Here is a 20276-nt window from a genome sequence, read left to right as displayed (position 1 = left end):
GGGGGTTGGACCCAAAATGCACGACTCAGAAACAATAGTAAAATAAAGCCCCGTCAGGGCTTTATTCGGGACGAATCCCAGGAGCGTAGTCAAAACAAGCAAAGTCCATACACGTAGATCCAGCCAATAAAACAATAAACAAACAATCAGAAAACATGGTGCCGAGGGAAGAGGCAAACTCGTAGTCGGTAGACGTGCAGGGAGGTCCGGTAGCAGGACAGCTGTCAGCGGGGCAGAAGTACAGGCGGACGGCAGGCAGAGTCGTAGACGAGGGCGATGTGGAAGTTGAAACCATAAAACAAACAGCGAGGCAAAGGTACAAAAACAGTAGGCGAGGACGTGGTCAAAAAACAAGCGATGGTCAACGAAACAGAAATCAATAAACGGTGGTCGATAAACAGGCTTGGATCTTAACGTGACCTCAATGGTAATAATGCTCAAGTGTTGCTTTGACGGACAAGAGACAGCCAATTTCACAAAGAACAGAAGTGTGACTGGGCTATAAATGCAGGTGTAGACAAGTGTAGACAATTAGTTAGAGAGCAGCAAGGGAATGGAAAACAGGTGCGATGGATGACAAGTTAACAAGGTAATTAGTAAACATTAGTAATAAACCTATCCTGCCCTAGCATTAGTAAATTAGTAAATGACATGCACGAGAAACGTAAGGGGCATGTTCAATCTGAAAACGGTGTGCACCGCTTTGCTACGGTTTCCGGGTTGAACAACGTGTTTCCTCAAAATGGTGTAAAACGGTGTGCAACAGGCTTTGAGGTATGTTTTCTCTCGTTTGGTGGGTGCGTCAGAGGTGTTACCTAATCAGCAGGGACGTGTATATAAACCCCGCCCCGTATTTAAAAAGGCAGTGCGCACAATGCATCCAAATAAAGTCATTTACAAATGCATCCACTGCAGCTTGATGTCTGCAACAATTGAAGACATTAGAAGACACATTTGTCGTAAGTATTTTATTAGTAAGTATTGATTGTGTCGATTTCCATAAACACTCCATGTTTTTGAAATAATGTAGTTAATTAGCTTAATTGGTGAAATGTGTGCTCCCCTTTCTGTCTCAGCAATCCCTTTGGAACAGGCTAGTGCATCTAATCGTCAAGCTCCACTAGGCCTACACATTCCCCCTGCACCACTGACATTGTCTCCGGCTCCTGCACCACTGAATTTGTCTGCGGCTCCTGCACCACTGAATTTGTTTCCGGCTCCTGTGTCGAGGACCCGGCCCTAGGCCCCCCTGATGAGAGATTGACAGGGATGGGATAGGAAGGAATGCATTGTTAACCCCTCGCACACGCCATCGAGGTGGTAGTAAGCATGCCCGTAAGAGGAAAAATATGTGGTTCAGAGATAATGAGCAGCCCTACTTGTCAGAAGAGGAGTCTGAAGTCGGGGGACTTAGATTTAGGGTTTTAAGGAGCAAGGTTAAAGTTCTGACTGAGGCCATGCATAGAATGAGTTCCAGCATAACCTTGGAGGAGATTCAACATGCTGAGCGAGCAGCCGGGGAATACCCCAACTCTACAGGGGAGGAGCACAATGCCTGGCTAAAGCAAAAAGATAAGGAAAACGGAAGGGATGTCAATACCAAAAGAATATTAAGAGGCTTTAAGGGCCTTCCTGATTATAATCTGATAATTTATCGGATAGATTCAAAGGACTAACAGTGGAGGAGTTAAATGATGATTTACACTCAGCTATTGGCTGGATGTCCTTTGTAGATCCCTTAAGGCGCCGCGGAGAGGGGCACCTGAAGAGTGTGTTGAGATGGTGGAGGGCACTAACTTCTGGCTTGTATGAAGTCAAAGTTTGGAGAGAGTCCAAGGAGAGATTATGACAGGGAGACAAATACCAGTGATGAATAGGTTCATAAAAAAATTACATAAGAGCTAGTGTTTTTCCACTCGTATATTGAGATGGTGGAAACTCCCAACCGGAGGGGCACATGAGATAAAGTATTGGGGAAATTTCTTTTGAGGTATGAGAAAATGACAGTAAGACAAACAGAAGTAATGAATATGGTCATTAAAAAGTTGCATAAGTGATAAATGTCTTCCCACTCGATATATTGGGGACATTTCTTATCAAAAAAAGGTACACTTTTATACGGAAAAAGGATATATAAGGAATAAGCTTTGAGACCTTAGGATAGCATCTTAGAATTTTGCTTCAGAAGATATATATGGGCTGTTGAAGAGAGAGCAACGCAGGACAGCTGTAGTCAAGCTGGAGTGGCACGCTCCCTCTGCGCGCCACTCCAGGATCTGGATATGGAGAGAGGAGTGACGTACGCGGTGCGGACTCAGCCCAAGAGTTGTGGCAGCGGGACTGATGTCGAAGAGGTGTTCATGCGCATCCCTCATCATACAGAAAAGCTGGTGAAAGAGTTAAAGGGCTTTTACGACATGCTTGGAGCCGTGAACTGCACCTGGAGACCAACAGACGGGGTTCCTCCACGCTACAGAACACCTTCCTACTGGACCCACGCAAGAACCTGAAGCTTCCCCCCCCTAGCCTCAGCGTCAGTGAGGAGTGGCACATGCTGCGGCTGCACTGCAAACCCCCCGACGTGTTCGAAGACATACCAGTGCACATCCCATACAACAGGCAGGAGAAGTACGAAGTGCAAAGTCACGTCTTTCGAAAGTCTGGGTCCTGATCCTGCCCCAGATTCCCAAACCAATGCAGCTGTTCAAAGAGCTCATCAACAGCAAGGAGGAGGGATCAAATCCCGCAGAAAACGAGATGGCTATATTTAGGGCATTACATTTACATGTACATTTTAGTCATTTGGCAGACGCTTTTAATCCAAAGCGATTTACAAGTGCATAGGTTCTACCATAAGTCAAAGCATCACATCCAGAAACTAGGAAAATACACATGAAATGCTGTTCTAAACATAGTTGTCATCATAAGTGCATTATTTATTTATTTATTTTTTTGGGGGGGGGTTAGACAAGGATAGGGATATCAGAAAGGAGGGGCTGGGAAAATCAGGAGGGAGGACTAAGGTAGAGTTTGAAAAGGTGGGTTTTGAGTCTGCGTCGAAATAGGGGGAGGGATTCTGCTGTTCTGACAGTGGTAGGCAAGTCATTCCACCACTGAGGAACCAGAACGGAAAACAGGCGTGAACATGCAGCTCGACCGCCAGGTGCTCGTAGTGAGGGAACCATAAGGCGACCAGAGCTGGCAGACCGGAGTGGTCTAGCTGGGGAGTAGGGAGTGATCAGGGATTGTATGTAAGGTGGGGCAGTCCCCTTAGCAGCCTGAAATGCCAACACTAGGGCCTTGAAACGGATGCGTGCGGCAATAGGAAGCCAGTGGAGGCCGGAAGCGGGGTGACATGAGCCGACCTGGGCTGACTGGTGATCAGGCGGGCTGCAGCATTCTGGACCAGCTGGAGGGGCTTGATGGCACACGCTGGGAGACCGGCTAGGAGGGAGTTGCAGTAATCCAGGCGGGAAATGACGAGCGCCTGGACTAGGAGCTGGGTGGCTTTCTCAGTCAGGAGATGACGGATACGGCGTATATTATACAGAAAGAACCTGCAGGTTCTGGCAGTGGAGGATACTTGTGGAGCCAGGGTGAGGCAGTTATCAAGAGTCACCCCAAGATTCTTTGCCGTATGGGAGGAGGAAACTACAAAGTCCTCAACAGTCAATGAGAGGTCGATTGACGGAGAGGACTTAGCAGGGATGTAGAGAAGCTCAGTTTTGGCAAGGTTGAGCTTCAGGTGGTGGGAAGTCATCCACGCAGATATATCAGCCAAGCAGGCAGAGATCCGTGTGGTGACTTGGGTGTCGGGGGGGAAGGAAATGAAGAGTTGGGTGTCATCAGCGTAGGAATGATAGGAAAAGCCATGGGAAGAGATAACAGAACCAAGAGACATGGTGTATAGCGAGAAGAGGAGAGGCCCAAGAACCGAGCCCTGCGGAACTCCAGTTTGTAGGGGGTGAGGGTCGGAGACTGAGCCCCTCCAATTCACCTGGTAGGAGCGACCAGAGAGGTAGGAGGAAAACCAAGCGAGTGCAGACCCTGTGACACCCATCCCAGACAGTGATGAGAGCAGAATCTCATGGTTGACTGTATCGAAGGCGGCCGACAGGTCGAGGAAGATAAGGACAGAGAGAGGGATTTTGCTTTAGCAGAGTGGAGTGCCTCAGTGACCGCGAGCAGGGCGGTTTCAGTGGAGTGGCCACTCTTGAAGCCAGACTGGTTGGGGTCATGGAGATTGTTCTGGAGAAGGTAAGTGGACAGTTAGGAGCAGACCGCCCGTTCAGCGAGAAAGGGAAGAAGAGAGAGTAGTTGTTCAGGGCAGAGGGGTCAAGAGTAGGTTTTTTGAGCAGGGGAGTGACTCTGGCCCTCTTCAGGGAAGAGGGCATGGTGCCGGAAGAGAGGGAGGTGTTGATTACAGAGGAGAGAAAAGGGAGAATGTCATCGGATATAGATTGTAGGAGGGGAGAGGGGATGGGGTCAAGAGGACAGGTGGTCGGGCGGTGGGATGTAAGGAGTTTCAGTGTGTCAGCATCAGAGAGGGGAGAAAAGGAGGTTAGGGAGTTGGGGAGGGTAGGAGGGTCAGCAGGGGTGGAGGGTTGGGAGAAGGAATTGCGAATAGCATCGACCTTCTTTTCAAAGAAGGAGACAAAGTCATCAGGTGTGAGTGATGAGGGGGGTGGGGGGGGCAGGGGGGGCCAGAAGAGAGGAGAAAGTTGAAAACTGTTTGCGGGGATTAGAGGCGGCCGCGTTAATTTTCGAGTGAAAGAAGGAGGATTTAGCTAGAGAGACAGAGGAATGGAAAGATGATAAGAGGGCATGGAAGGAAGCCATATCACTGGGGAGACAGGTCCTTTTCCATTTTCTCTCCGCCGCCCGCATTTTGGTTCGGACAGCTCGTAGAGCATCGGAAAGCCAAGGACTGGGGGGGAGGCCCGAGCTAGTTTGGTGGTGAGGGGACACAGAGAGTCAAAGGAAGATGAGAGGGAGGACATGAGAGTTGTAGCCGCATCATCGGGAGACAGTCGAGAGAAAGACTCCGCGGATGGTAGGGAGGAGAGGATTGTAGATGAGAGGGTGGAGGAAGACAGGTGGCGTAGGTTCCGTCGACAGGTGACAGTGGATGGTGGGGGAGATGGATGGGTGTAAGAGGAGAGTGGAAGAGAGAAGGAGATGAAGGAGTGGTCAGATATATGGAGTGGTGTTACAGAGAGGTTGGTTGTTGTGCAGCTCCTTGTGAAGATGAGGTCAAGAAGGTTGCCTGCTTTGTGGGTAGGAGGGGAAAGAGTGAGGGTAAGGTCAAAAGAAGAGAGGAGGGAGAGAAAGGTAGACTGGGTGGACTCTGAGTTGAGGTTGAAGTCACCCAGGAGGACCAGGGGGGTGTCATTGACTGGTGAGGAGCTGAGGAGGATGTCCATCTCATCCAAGAAGTTCCCCAGAGGACCCGGGGGGCGATAAACAACAACAATAAACAGTTTGCATGGCAAAGTAACAGAAACCGCATGAAATTCAAAAGAGGAGAAGGAGAGGGATGAGGAGAAGACACTAGATCTCCATGAGGATGAGATTAGGAGACCTGTGCCGCCTCCTCTGCCAGAGGATCTGGGTGTGTGGGAAAAACAGAAGGCAGAGGAAAGGGCAGCCGGGGTGGCCGTGTTCTCTGGTGAGAGCCACGTTTCAGTTAAAGCAAGAAAGTCAAGGTTGAGGTGGGAGGCATAGGCAGATATGAAGTCTGCTTTCTGGACGCGGACTGGCAGTTCCAGAAGCCACCAGCCACACAGAGATCAATACCAGGGGATCTGGGAGGGAAGATGAGGTTAGAGATATTCTGCCTATGTTGGCGGGAGGCGAACCTCCTACCTGAGGACAGGGATGGGAAGGAAACACATGGAGGGAACTAGGGAGGACAAGAGGAATACTACAGTGGAATGAGGGCAGGCAGCAAAAACAAAAACAAACATCAGGCTCTCTGACAGCCGCGATGGACACCCGTAGATAGGGCATGGGTGGTAATTATAATCTATATTACTTGTAAAAGTAGGAAAAGTAGTACATAGAAGCTCAACGTTATAAGTTTCCTTTCATTTTCATGTCTTTTATTTTTTAGTAAGATACTATATACGATATAAATAAGTAGTAGACTTTAGTGGTGTTCGTACCCATTGTATTAATGGAAGTTCAGTAGCTTTTATCTCCGTGAAGGGGGAGCCATAAGATAAGGTAAAGGCCAAAGAGGATGATGGGTATTTGAGGGGTGTACCTTGACTTTTAAACATCATGGTGGAAAGGTAAATTAGAAAGAGCTAAAGGAGTATATGTAACTTGCATGTGATCAGCAAACTGAAAGATGATATTTACACTGTAATCTGTATAACTCTATTCTTTTGATTGATTATAATAAAGTATATCTTACTATAATCATATGTGATAAAGATTCTTTTAGAGGAATACGTTGAATACAGGACATCGAATACCAGATTTGCATCACACCCTTCACTTCGAGACTGGGCTGGAAGTTCAGTAGAACTTACCAGGGCTCCAGAACGTTCGGAGTACTTGAGTTCGTCCCCGAGACACCTCATGGTGAGGTACTGCTCGTGGGAACGTGAGGTCTGAGCTCGGCAAGGGGTCCGTGGCTCACGACACCTGCACCACTGAATTTGTCTCCGGCTCCTGCACCACTGAATTTGTTTCCGGCTCCTGCACCACTGAATTTGTCTCCGGCTCCTGCACCACTGAATTTGTCTCTTGTCCCCAACAAATGCATAAAGGTACATTTTAAGTTGATTCCTCTTTCCACGATTTAAGCGTTGATATATTTTCTGTGACTAATCTATTTAAATGTGTGATGTAGATACAAAACCATGGACGCACAAAGCAACCTTGCTTCTAATTTGTCTAACGAAGCACATGGCTGAAGACTTTCAATCTCCTGTGTTAAAGAAGGTAGAAGTGTGGAAAAAGGTAGCTGCAGGAATGCTGGCTAAAGGATATGACTTTGGAGCAGAGGCATGTGACAATAAGTTCAGGCAATTAAAACACAGGTTCGTTTTGGTACTGTCATTTGCATTTTTTTAATGAGAATAGGGCAACTTGAAGACGTTTGCTATGTCTGGGTTTCTACTCTTAGATACAAAACAATAGTGGACAACAAGAAGAAGACTGGGAGTGGTGCCAGCAGCTGGGTCTTCTTCTCTTCAATGGAGGACCTCCTGGCTGATGATCCCAGTGTGGAGCCGGTCCAGACTGTGTCATCATTTGCTGGTGATAATCTTTTCCATGTCATTTGATATTTTTAATTGTGGACATTTTTTTAGTGCCACATCAACATGAATTAGCACAACAGATGAGTTGAGTGCAGTTTGTTAATCAAAAAGAAAATGTTATCTTCATGCATGTCTAAAATCTTATACATTGGATCTTAATTGTAAGTTTTTATTAAATCACTCAGTGATGCCATAAAATGCCCTCAGTCATATTACCAACCATGTTGGATACAAAGTGGCTCCATGTTGCCATCTACTCTTACTGGGTAACTTGGTAGTGTTGCTAGCAGTTTTATATGAAGGATGGCTTTTGTGTGGCTCAGGTAACTAGAAGCTTGGTTAACTGGATGTTTTAAGTAGCTTTGTTTGCACGACACTCATTTACAGTAGATGCAGACATGTTTGAGTCCATGTGAAAATGGCTAAATGTATTCGTCGGAGGAAAGTGATGTTTGCTGCCTTGATCACTACCATTTTGAGACCACCAGGTTTAATATATTTTTCTTTCCACTCAGGATCTTCATCAGACCCAGATGGCCCAGGACCATCATCTTCACAACCATCAACATCACAACCTAAGCCATCAGCAGAACGTGGCAGAAAGAGAAAGTACAAGTCCACATCTGAAGCACCCCAGTGGTTTGAGCAGCATGTCACTGAGCAGAGGAGGCAGATGTCGGAACTCATGGTCCTGCAAAAACAAGCAGTGGAAGTGGCGAGTGAAAGGAATGACATCTTGAAACAATTTGTTACTGCTTTAACAAAGAAAGAATTGGAACTTATTACCACGTTCTGCTGATGGCTTAGGTTGTACTTTGTTTGGTTTAATGGCATGATGGTAGTCTTATGCTGCATGGAAATAAATGCAATCTTGATCACCTTTGTGCCTTATTCAGTATTTGTTTTATTTCCATTCTTTTATGAAGCAAAAACTTCTGAGAACTTAGATGAACCAAACAAAAGTAGTTAAACAGAACTTAAATCACCCTAAACCAAAAGTAAAGCAAGGTCATCCCTTTTTCTTTGACCTGTAGTATTTTCAGGGTCTACTACTTGACATTCAATACCATCGTTGCCATCCACATCTTCACAATCCTCCATTTTGTGCCCTTCCTCCCTCAAGAGGAAATTATGTAGAACACATGCAGCTGTGATTACCACCGGGACTTTTTTTAGGTCTTCCATGGGCAGGTACTTCAGTTGTCTCCATTTCCCCTTAAGAAGCCCAAATGCCCTTTCAATCACAACTCTGGTTGAGCTGTGGAGTGTGTTGAATTTCTTCTGCCTCTGGGATAAGTGCCCATTATCTCTGTATGGTGTGATGACAGATGTGCTGAGTGGGTATGCAGAGTCTCCAAGCAGGTGGTAGTCACTTCCCATTACATCCTGGAGGTGGTCATATAATGGCCAGTTCCGAAACACCCTGGCATCGTGCACAGACCCCGGCCGACCAGTGTACACATCCAGGAACATCATCTCTGATGTACACACTGCCTGGAGTTGAATACTTGCATGTCCTTTCCTGTTTATGTAACTGTTTCTATGGAGTGTGGGTGCTGGGATGGGAATGTGTGTGCCATTGATGGCTCCAATGACTCCAGTGAAGCCAGTTTTGCCTTGTAAGCCATTTGCCAGGTTGGCAAGCTCATCCTTTCTGGGCCATTGTATGTATTCATTCCTCAATCCACACAGGACCTTGCAAATGTCTGAAAACATAAAACATAATGCAGGGTTCCTTTTGACATGTCAAATCGGTCTGCAACACCCCTGAAGCTCTCTTGGTTTGCCAGCAACCAAATGGAGCACAGCAATTTCTTTGGGGTGTCCAAGGTTAAGAAAGGACCAACTTTCTCACAGAGGGCCTGTGGAAAAGTACTTGCAGCATTAGTTTATAGTAGAAGTTTCTACACCCCTATGACACTGTAAAATAAGCTGACACAAATCTTGCTATTATGGCTGTTGTATACACACTTATGCACATACTGCTATATACATTGTGGGAATTGTAGGTAAGTAAATATCTAACATCTAAATAAATTCACAAGAGTAAGTATATTGTTTGGACATGTGTATTTTACATCAAAGGCAGAACAACTCCAATAATAAGAGCACAAGCATATAGATCTAGAGCTTATTAAAGTCTGTCTAAATATCATTTAGTATGCATGTCTTCTGGTGCATGTCCTTTCCTTAGGAAGGTGTGCTAGGCATTATGATTAATGTAACAAATACATATACTGTAGGCTATATTTAAATGACATGACCTACCCACTAGAGTGGTCTGCAATGTGATTTTAAGACATGTTTGTATCTTTTGCTATTGTATGTACCATTGTGGAGTGACACTTTTATAAACGTTTCTACTCCACTCTACTCCTCTAAATATATAATGGTAAATATTACAATATCATATCATTACAACAGGATCAGCAATAATGATAGGCCTAATACTCGTAACACAGTCTCGAAGGTAAGAAGTGGATTATCCTTCACCTGAAATGTTTGCCTTGTCATCCTGAAATGCGAAGCAAATGTTGGATCGTTATAATTAGGAACCACAGTTTCCACATACTCCTTCACTCGATCGGGATGTTCTCTGCTATTCTGCTGGACGGCAAGGGCAGTGACGGTAACATCAAGCGTATTTTGTAGGATTAAATACGTTTCTAAACCGATTTCATCAGGCTCCAAAAATTCTTCGAAAAGAACGCAAAGAATGGCCTTCTCAGCCGCCATAGTTGCAACACTTGCATAACACAACAGGGCATTCAACGCACCACCGTTTCCGTTTAAATAAACGTTTTGCTACGTTTTGTCAGGGCTGAACGCACCCAAGGTAACATGAACACATGATTAGTCTGTTAGTATTACCCAATCCTGATCTAGCATTAGTAGTTTTAGAAAATAGACAAATAGAAACAATTAGGGTGTGAGTGACAGAAAGGGAGAGAGAGAAAGCCGGAATGCAAGGTTTGCAGAAAGACATGTAAAAGTGTATGTTTAAACAACGACCAGTTTACGTAACAATAAACATAAATCAAAACATAACCCTAAACAAACTAAGACGATAACCACTCAACATAACAAGGTAAAATAATTGTAACGAAAACATAAATAGACATGACAAGACAATTTATCGTAACAAGAAATAAACTAAACAACATGACGAACCAAGACTAACATAATACATGATAAGAAAATACGTGACTAAGACAAAATGAATAAACATAAAACATGGCAAGACAGACCTGAAACGTGACAGTTGGAAATCAATCATACTTGTAAGTACATTGTTATAATGAACAAATCAATACATTTTTAGCTCCTAAAATGGTGAAGTAGCTGAATTTAAATGAGCCTGTTTATTGTAATATTAGGTGGTGGTTGGTACCCTATCCGGCTACTTTAGGCTGACTGATAACGCGGATAGTGGTGCTGTTACAAATAGGGCAGACGGCTCAGCCAAAAGTCTTCCTTGTAAATTCTTTGTAAAAGGTACACACATCATTTTATATAGACAGTTTCAGTTTTTAATTAATGTGAAGATTAACCTGATAGAGATTTACCTCCATAACACGTGCAAAATTGTAGTAGTTGTGCTGCATGTGAGTCTTGGTTTCAATGTACTGCAAATTCCAATGTCATGCAGGGGACTCTTTAAACGACACCACTTCTGGGTTATGTCACGCCCACTTCCGAGTACGAGTACCGTATACGGATAATTTAATTGGTTGAACGGATACGGAAACAGATACGAATAATGCAGTACTCGCTTACCCCTAGTTGAAACTTCAACAGACTGGGCTGTAGCATATTTTCAAAAGCATAGCTAATAATTTGTTCCCCAGGAGGTCTTAGAACATATGAACTGTTCCAATCAAGTATTGCAGCAGCAGATCTGTTAACAATTTCTAAAATTGGTTTCTAACAAGGCCCTCCTTCTTATTTTAATTTGCACAAATGACTTTTATGAAAGTGCTTTAATTAGATGTGGAACTACATGAACATACTATCAGATTTTGTTAGGGGTCACTTACTACAGCACTACAAGAAATGATGGCAGAAAATGAGAGCAACCCACTTGCTAACAGATAAAAACAAATCAAAAAGAAAATAAGTAAAGTCTAAGCCCAAAGTGGTTAATTGGAACTTTTAGATGAACCATAAGTGCTCTGTTCTTTGCTTTCCGAAAGATTTGGCAATAATTGCTTTGTCTGATTTCTGTCTAGGCAAGGGTCTCTAAAATAGTTACTGACAATTTTAGATCAATAAATTGGAGGAAGACACTTTGTAGCTCAGTAGGTGGACCATGGGCATCAAATTGACCAATGGGGTACAGAGTGAGCTGACTGAATGCTACCCTCCCTTCCCACAGCGATGCTAGTCACAGCTAGCTTTAATGTTAATGTTAAAAACTAGTTTTAGCCATGATGAAGCCTTATGAGGGCGGCACGGATGGTGCAGTGGGTAGCACTGCTGCCTCACAGCAAGGAGGTCCTGGGTTCATATCCCCGTCGGCCGGGGCCTCTCTGTGCGGAATTTGCATGTTCTCCCCGTGTTTGTGTGGGTTTCCTCCAGGTACTCCGGTTTCCTCCCACAGTCCAAAGACATGCAGACATGCAGGTTAGGCTGATTGGAGAGTCTAAATTGCCCATAGGTATGAGTGTGTGAGTGAATGGTGTGTTTGCCCTGCGATGGACTGGCGACCTGTCCAGGGTGTATTCCTGCCTTTCGCCCAATGTATGCTGGGATAGGCTCCAGCCCCCCTGCGACCCTGTTCAGGATAAGCAGGTTAGGATAATGAATGAATGAAGCCTTATGTATTTTGCTAAAGATTTAATTTATTACTGTGCATTGTTTTTTACAATGTTATTTGATTTTGGCCCCATTTTAATTTGCATATGATTCTGCAGTTATGTAGCCATTGTTGTTCTTGTTCTTGTTCTTATTATGGAACGAGAACCCATGGTATATTGTGGATATTGGCACAGCTAGCGGAGTGGTTAGGCACGACGCAAAGGTTCGAGTTCCATAACACTTTTATACAACAGTTACCACATTTATCTTTCAAATTTCACAAAATAAAGATTAAATTTAATGGAACTATGTTTTATGGTAAAAGTATTCTTCCGCAGAACAGTAGTTTATTGGTTGCCAAGCAACAGTTTTGCTGAGGTTAGTATCCCCACTGCACTAGTTAAGCAACGATACTAACATTAGCTACTTGCAAAAATGTATCCCCACTGCACCAACGTTAGCTAGCTTGCTTGCTTACGTTACACCTGACGACACTGACACACAAGTCATTTGTCTGACACTGCCAGATAACATTCAGTTATTTAAATAACTTGTCTGCATGACTGAGTCATCATTTGCTTCACTGGGGTTCGGCGGTCTTGCTGGTATTTCGTTCCCAGGACGTCACCTTTGTTGTTAGTTATTTCTTCGTTCCTACTCCTTTGCAAATCCCCGAGAAGGTCAAAGAGCATTTTAAAATCATTCATCGTTTTACTTTGGTAGCAAAATGATTATAATTTCAGTTACAAAGTAGATAAGTCGTCTACAAACGCGGAGTGATATTAAAAGATGTGTGAACGTGTGTGTGAACATTTAGCCATGTGTGAACATTTAGCCATACGTATATCGTGGACCAGTGACGTGCGGTGAGGTCGGTGACTGGGTAGGCAAGGGATATTCTTAAACGAAATTCTCAAAGATATTAGGCCTAGTTAGACTTTTTAAATTAGGGGAGTCTCCGTCTCGCCTTTGCATAACAATAGCTCCGTTTATTCGTATTTTTAGATAGCCACGGCTGGCACAAGCGGGCGAGCGACGCCAGTCGCGGTTTGTTTCTAGCTTGATTCTTGTTTCTTTTCTCTTTTGTTCCTTTCATTAATTTGTCTTTTACCCTGGTTACATCATGCTGTTTAACTGTAAAACCACTTCTCCATGATAAGCCTGACGAGTTAATAGTTGCCAACCTAGTTAAGACCCATTTATGCTCTACGTTAAATACGCATACGGATCCGGACGGAGCGTTCTGTCCGTACTCTGCGTTCATTACGTGCGTACTTGTGCAAAGCTTACGGATACGGAGGAAACGGAGCAGAGAGATACGAAGACGACTTTGAAAAAATGGTAATAATATGGGAAATAATTATGTTGCGATGTATTTAATGCTGTCTCCGCTTTTGCATATTTTAAGGTACATTATTGACTGGTGTTAAATAAAGCGGTCTGCTGGCCCGTTGGCTCTCCTTCCTGCCTCGTCCGTCTCTGTCTCCCGCGGACCCGGAAGTAGCGAGCCTGGCTGCAACAGTCTGTTATATTACGAAAATAGTTCACTGAAATGTGTTTCTGAAAACATTTGAAGCGAGAAATAAGCCATACAGTTGCTGAATCTGTCTTCATTTTAGATCGACAACAGTTTGTTTAAAAGTAGCCGGCTCCTACCCAGACGTTGTCTCTCTCCCTTGAGAAGAGCAAGCTCGGAAAACAGTATAGCCTGCTATTGCTAGCTGAGCCACAAAGCCACTCTCTTCTTTCATACCACTCCTGATGGAAGGAGCGCACAATTTTCTGTCCCTTGCGTTGATGAAGTTCGGGAAGTGCTGGTGTTGGTCTGCCTTTTTTAATTAAATCCAACTTACTAAAGTTGTGAAATTGTTGCATCGACATGTTTCTGACTGTGTTGTAGGTTCTAAGCACCTTGTAGTTTCGCGCTGTTATGGCTGGAAGCCTCGCGCAGATGACACATATGATATGACACAGGTGACACGTCATCCAGGGTAGGCTTACCCTGGCTACTGTAAAACACGCAAACCAGGCAATACGCATGCGTGGATTCTGAAGTCTCCTGAATGAACGAATCCTCAGCAGGGTCGGCAGAAGAGCTCTTGCCTACCCTGCCATTGAAAGTAATGAGAGGCGGGGACGCGCGTGTTCCACCGAGAGTAACGAGAGGCGGGGACGCGCGTCTTCCACTACAGTGAAACGGAGTGCTGCAGCATATCCTGTACAGCCTAGCGCCTCACGACATATTTTAACGCCGTTTTAGACATTTTGGGAATTTTGAGCAAAAAGAACAGGACCAATAAAACACATGAAATATTAGAAAAACTATTTACATTTACATGTAAAACATTTATTTTTATTTTTGTTTTGTTTAGTAATTTTGATTGGATTATCACAGCCTACCCTGCCTACCCTGACCGCACGTCCATGTCGTGGACATTGGCATGGCTGGAACGCAAACTGACCAATAGAGGCAAAAGGACTGTTGTATAATAAACATTTTGGAACATTAAGTGATGTTTACTCAAAAAATGAAATTGAAGTATTTTTCCACTAACCCAGAGTACTATCTATCTATCCAGGAAAATTACAAATTTTCTCATTTTAGATTTTACAAATTGTTATTTAGATGACTACTTTTACTTTTACTTGAATAATTATTATTTTAAAGTAACACAATTTTTACTTAGTGGACAGTGTTTGGCCACTCTACCCACCTCTGCCTGTTACTTTAAATGATTTGCTGCATTCATACTGAGGGTGTTTACTTTGTACTGAGGGGTACAAAGTTTTGGTGTTCATAATGTAATGGTACCACAGTTTCAAAAGCAGTATACTCACCAATCCATGGCTGTCTTAATTATTTCCTGTCCATGATCTCTGGATGTGCATTTCTATGGCAGGTGATAACTTGATTTAGCACTAAGAATTTCAATGATATTTGTGAAATAGCCAGATGTGGCATTACAAATATTAATAGCATTCACAATCTTTGCTGATGTATTTATTATGCAATGGGGCTATCTATTAGTTTTAGTATATTTACTATGTGACCTGCATTCACATCAATTTGCAACACAAAATATGCATCAGTCCACTAGATAAAGATAAAGTACAGTAGGCTATATCAGTATTAAATATTTATCTCTTAGTTTGATTCAGACAAATGACCAGCATGATCTGGCTTTTAATATATAGTAGTGATATCAATTATTGGTTTTGTGATATCTCTGCCCTCTTACTGTCCTCTTCTCCAGGTAAATTACAACCTGCTGATTTATACTTGAGCAAATGCAAAAAAAAATATTTAGCAGAATGAACATTTACATGACAGATATTTGACACCCATTCAGCCAACTAACCAAAAGCACACACAAAGCTGCAATAAAGCATTGTCTTTATCGGTTGTAAAATCCAGCAAAAAAATCTGCACCACACTACTGACTAAGATGTATGTTAGTTGACAGGAGGCCAGGGTCTGACAATTACATTTTATAGCTCACAATGGCTCTAACAACACTTCATTGGAACAACAACAGCAAAACTGTAATATATTTTCTTACTGTCAGTAGAAAACTGTTGCCAGAATCTTTGCAGCATAATATAACATTTATATTGTTTTACAGTGAAAAATCGGAGAAAAAAATAATTCCTCAAGCCAACAGGTGAATGAGATTTGGGAAAAGATAGATTATTTGTACATTGGGGATTGTACTTTTATGAATATCAACCTAAACAACTAAACAACCTAAACCTAAATATTTCCTCCTGGAATACAAGAACAGAGCATGTTGTTCTACACATAACTGTTTGTTTTGTGTCAGTAGACACGAGAGATAATATACTTATGTTGACAAACTAGACAAAGTCTTTGTCGAGTGTTCTGAGGGATATTGACAAGAAAAGAAATGAGGGAGTGATCACAGACGAGGAGCATAATTTAACAGAACCTGGGGCAGAGGGTTTGTCTCTTCTTCCGGCAAAATGTTTCTGCTGCATCCCTGGCTGCCTGCTGCTTCATTATGATCAGGCCACGGGCTAAATGTAGCCAAGCGTATCAAATATCCTGCCAGTGCATACTAAATAAATCATTTTATTCATTCTGTTACTGCAGGATGTGTTTTGCTATAAGCTACTTTGAGACCCCTCTGACAAAGCGGGTTTAACCCTTTCTCCACTGGGCTCCATTATTTAATATCTGTCAGGTGAGCTTCCTAAAAGCAAGAGCTGAATTCACTTAAGCCAGAATTAATTTCAAGGTGCGTTAAACTACTAATATTTGACTGCGTTGCTCATCTCATTTGTCCAAGATGGAAGAGCTAAGGCACGAGGCAATAGGGAGGAGCTGGAAGCACATTCTGAAGGGAAGTATGATTGGACACAAGTAGAGCTTATCCACAGCCAAGCACCATAGTGTCCTTCTGTCTCCTAGCTGGTGCAGGACCAGGTGCAGCGACACTCATGTGATAGCAAGTCATGCCAGGGTGATAACAGGTGTGATGTTGTAACATATTAGCTTTTAGACACTATCTCTCGGTACACTTTTGTAGTTAGTAACATTTAAAATAGCTTTTAAAATGGGATTTTCTAACATATGTTTCTTCATATACCATAACTACTGTGCTACAGGCTGCCCCCTAAATATAATACTTTCGTTAATTGCATTGAATCATTAATAAAGCTCACTACTTCACACATACTTGGTATTATCTTTTAGTTTACAGTATTCGTATGCATATTTATCAAGGGTGGCATTAATTTTGGAGCCCACTGTATATGTTTAGAATCAACACCAGAAACGCTTGTTAGTGAGAGAGATCTGAGGAGAAGGGCCAGACTGGTCGAAGCAGACAGGAAGGTGACAGTAACGCAAATAACCACACATAACACCAGTGGCATGCAGAAGAGTATCTCTGGACACACAAGGCATCAAACCTCTAAGTGGATAGGCTACAGCAACAGTACAGTAATATGTCTACAAAATAAGTAAAAAATACCTAATAAAGTGCTCTCTGAGTGTATACTTGTGGGAGTAGCTTTTTTGTGGTTTTTTGTTTTTAAATATAGAGTACATATCACAGAAATTCCTTGAGGTTTCTGCTGGAAATGATCACTTTAATGTTTGGCTCTGTCCAACATACATTATTCACTGTGGCTGTGAATCAATACAGGTAAGATTATGGTCATCGTAACTAAATCAGTTGTTTAAACATGATTGATTCAACTTGACTGAGTTGATCAATGAAGTCTAGAGTAATTATTTTTTTATCGCATTTTGATAACTCCATGTTTTATATGTCCAGTTGAGAAAAGATATTATTCAAGTGTAGGAACTCATCAATTAGACATGCCATTGTTTGATGATTTCTTATGTCACTCGAGAGCTTTAGCTTAAAGAATAATGCACAGTGGGAATGCAATTTTGATACACGATCACATATCCCTCTTGTTTATTTCAGTAGATTGAGGGGGAAATAAGAGGATTGATTCTCTATCTTGCAAATATTATGTTATACAAATACTCCGTGTTGTACTGAACTACAAATGTGTTATGGTGATTCATTATAAATCCAGGGTCCCTTATCATTTTAAAGAACCTGAAATAAAAGATGGAAATATAAAATTATGTTCAGACAACTATAATTTGTAATCAAATTAAATTATTCACCTCTGTGACAGTGAAGTCCTTATATGACATGGACTAGAACTCGACAGTGATCACATCTTTTCAAGTATTTTGCATTAGTATTAGCATTAACTGCTTGAATTTAAATGCATTTCAATTTAGAAATGCATATTAAAGTTTAACACAAGCCCACCATGCCACGATCAAAGCTAATTCCAGAAGAGATGAGGGGAAAAGGTTTAAGTAGAAATATATATGTCTGGAAAGGTTTACAAAGTCATAAAGTACTAAGGCACTGGGACTCCACTGAACCACAATAATTATCTCCAAACGGAGAACACTTGAAACAATGTTGAGACTTCCCAAGGTTGGCTCGCCTGCCAAAATGTATCTAGTGACAACTCATCTTGGAAGTTACGAGCGATCTCAGAAGAACATTAAAATAACTGCAAGCCTCAGCTAAGGTGAGTGTTCATGAGTATTCAAGACAACTAATCCCCTGTTTTGCCTGGTCAAAAAGCCTTTAACAATTCATATCGAAGTGAACAGAAGCAAACCAACTGTCACGTTTCAGGTCTGTCTCGCCATGTTTTATGTTTATTTATGTTTATTTATGTTGTCTTAGTCACGTAGTGTCTGATCATGTATTATGTTGTCTAGGTTCGTCATGTTGTTTAGTTATGTTTCGTTACGATTTATTTTCTTGTCATGTTTAGTTATGTCTCGTTACGATTTCTTTTCTTGTCATGTCTAGTTATATTTTCGTACGATTATATTACCTGGTTATGTTGAGTGATTATCGTCTTAGTTTCGCTTTGTGTTATGTTTTGATGCATGTTTATTGTTACGTTAACTGGTCGTTGTTATGCATACACTTTTACATGTTTTTCCGCAAACCTTGCGTTCCGCCTTTTCTCTCTCTCTCTCTCTCTCTTTCTGTCATTCACTCCCTAAGTGTTTCCATTTGTCTATTTACTAAAACTACTAACGCTAGATCAGGATTGGGTAGAGACTAACAAACTAATCATGTGTTCATGTTACCTTACGTTTCTCGTGCATGTCATTTACTAATTTACTAATGCTAGGGCAGGATAGGTTTATTACTAACGATTACTAATCTCCTTGTTAAACTTGTCATCCATCGCACCTGTTTTCCATTTCCTTGCTACGCTCTAACTAATTGTCTGCACCTGTCTACACCCGCATTTATAGCCCAGTCGCGCTACTGTTCACTGCGAAATTGTCTGCCTCTAGTCTAACTACGCAACGCTTGAGCATTACTACTGGTTGGTTACACGTTACGATCCAAGCCTGTTATCGACCATCGTCCATTGATTTCTGTTTTGTTGACCACTGTTTGTTTTTTGACTACGTCCTCGCCTACCGTTTTTTTGTACTTTTGCCCCGCTGATTGTTTCATGGTTTCGACTCCCGCTTCGCCCACGACTACGCCTCTGCCTGCCGTCCGCCTGTTCATCTGCCCCGCTGACTGCTCTCCTGCTACAGGACCTCCCTGCACGTCTACCGACTACGAGATTTCCTCTTCCCTCGGCACCGTGCTTTTTGTTTGTTTTATATTTGTTTGGCTGGATCTTCGTGTATGGACTTTGCTTGTGTTGACTACGCTCCTGGGACTCGTCCCGAATAAAGCACTAACGGGACTTAATTTAACTATTGTTTCTGAGTCGTGCATTTTGGGTCCAACCCCCACGCACCCCTCTCACCAACCCCTTAATGGTACGTTAACGTTAAACAGGACACATTTCTTTTAACAGGACACATATTTTAAACCACCTTTGACTGGTAACTATAACAGCTTGTACAGTTGTGTTCAAATAAATAGCAGTGCATTAAAAAAAATGAATAAAGTACAAATATTTTTTAATAGCTTTTAGGTCAATATTTCAAATGTAGTGGAAACATTACACATTCAATTCCAAATCAAAGCATTAGCAAATTTGATCAAGTCTGTGTTATTATTTTACAGGAAGCAAAGAAAAGGAATATTAATCTGTTCAAAAAAATGGCAGTTCACTTTAAATTACTGAACTAATATTTAGTTGCATAACCATTGTTTTTGATAACTTCTGCGGATCTGCGTTACATCGAGTCAACCAACTTCTGGCACCTAGAAACAGGTATTTCAGCCCAGGATGAACAAACTATATTCCACAGTTCCTGTGAATTTTTGGGTTTTTGCTTCAGAAACTGCATTTTTAATGTCACCCCACAAGTTTTAAATGGGGTTGAGGTTGGGGGATTGAGCTGGCCACTCCATTACCTCAATCTTTTTTGTTTGGAACCAAGATGCTTCTAACCCCCGGAAACTGTTCTCTATTTTTTCCTCTCTCCTCTCTCCTCAGCACACCGCCTCCTCCACCTCAGTCTGCTGATGACTGCTGACTTTTTCAATGAGAAGGTCACAGACATCCGCAGATCCTTTGCAACCACCACCCCCCTCTCTGTGCCCTTCCCCCCCCTCTAGGCCCATCCCTTCCTTTTCCACTTTCTCTCCCCTTAGACTCTGATGTTTCTCAACTCCTGCTCTCCCACCGCCCTACAACCTGTGCCATTGACTATATCCC

The 20276-nt window shown here is 42.6% G+C and overlaps 1 pseudogene; it reads right to left on the bottom strand.

Annotated features, from left to right (window-relative positions):
- Positions 1 to 3026: 3026 nt before the first annotated feature.
- Positions 3027 to 4114, bottom strand: LOC133120420 (uncharacterized; annotated as a pseudogene).
- Positions 4115 to 20276: the final 16162 nt, after the last annotated feature.

Source organism: Conger conger, chromosome 2 (genome assembly GCF_963514075.1).
Source record: "Conger conger chromosome 2, fConCon1.1, whole genome shotgun sequence".
Lineage (NCBI taxonomy): Eukaryota > Metazoa > Chordata > Actinopteri > Anguilliformes > Congridae > Conger > Conger conger.
Note: the sequence above shows the minus strand (reverse complement) of the source record. Positions and strands in the feature narration are given on the sequence as shown.